Here is a 735-nt window from a genome sequence, read left to right on the forward strand (position 1 = left end):
TGCTCCTTGTCCGCTTCTCTGGAGCAGCAGAAAACAACCTTTCTCCCTCCTCTGTATGACATCCTTTTATATATTTGAACATGGCTATCATATCACCCCTTAACCTTCTCTTCTCCAGGCTAAACATACCCAGCTCCCTAAGCCGTTCCTCATAAGGCATCGTTTCCAGGCCTCTGACCATTTTGGTTGCCCTCTTCTGGGCAGTCAAACTGCCGACGTTACAATCGGCAAGCCCAAGAGGTTTGGTGGTTTAGACCACAGCGCCACCTGTGTTCCTTTTTTAACCATATCAACAATTGTTATCAACTGTACAACTTGGGAAGGTTTTTCTTTCTTTTTTTCCGGGGAAAGCATAAACACAGTCCTCCACTACCACAAATTATGCAGTCGAGTTTCCCGCATTTGGGGAAATCGCAGCGGTTAGCAAACCCACAATGCAACGGATGAGCCTGACCCGGGGTGGGGGTGGGGGTGGGAGGGAACCCTTCATGATCAAAGTATCTCCCCTGCCAGGTAAGTAGTATCCTGTCACCTGTGTCCCTTTTGTAACCATATCAACAATTGTTATCAATTGCAGGACAAAAAACTAAAACCAAAAAAGAAAAGCCAAATGGAACAAATTCAATCGTAACTGCCAGACTATCTAATAGTGCAGAATAGAGGTACCCTTTCCTTGGTTACAACACATTATTGTTTGATATGCTGTTTCTCAAATCAGCTGCACACTGACTGCAG

At 45.2% G+C, this 735-nt stretch overlaps 1 pseudogene; it reads right to left on the bottom strand.

Moving 5' to 3' along the window:
• Nucleotides 1-341: 341 nt before the first annotated feature.
• On the bottom strand, nucleotides 342-521 carry LOC118091591 (U1 spliceosomal RNA; annotated as a pseudogene).
• Between the last annotated feature and the right edge of the window lie 214 nt (nucleotides 522-735).

This window comes from Zootoca vivipara, chromosome 10 (genome assembly GCF_963506605.1).
Source record: "Zootoca vivipara chromosome 10, rZooViv1.1, whole genome shotgun sequence".
NCBI classification, from domain to species: domain Eukaryota; kingdom Metazoa; phylum Chordata; class Lepidosauria; order Squamata; family Lacertidae; genus Zootoca; species Zootoca vivipara.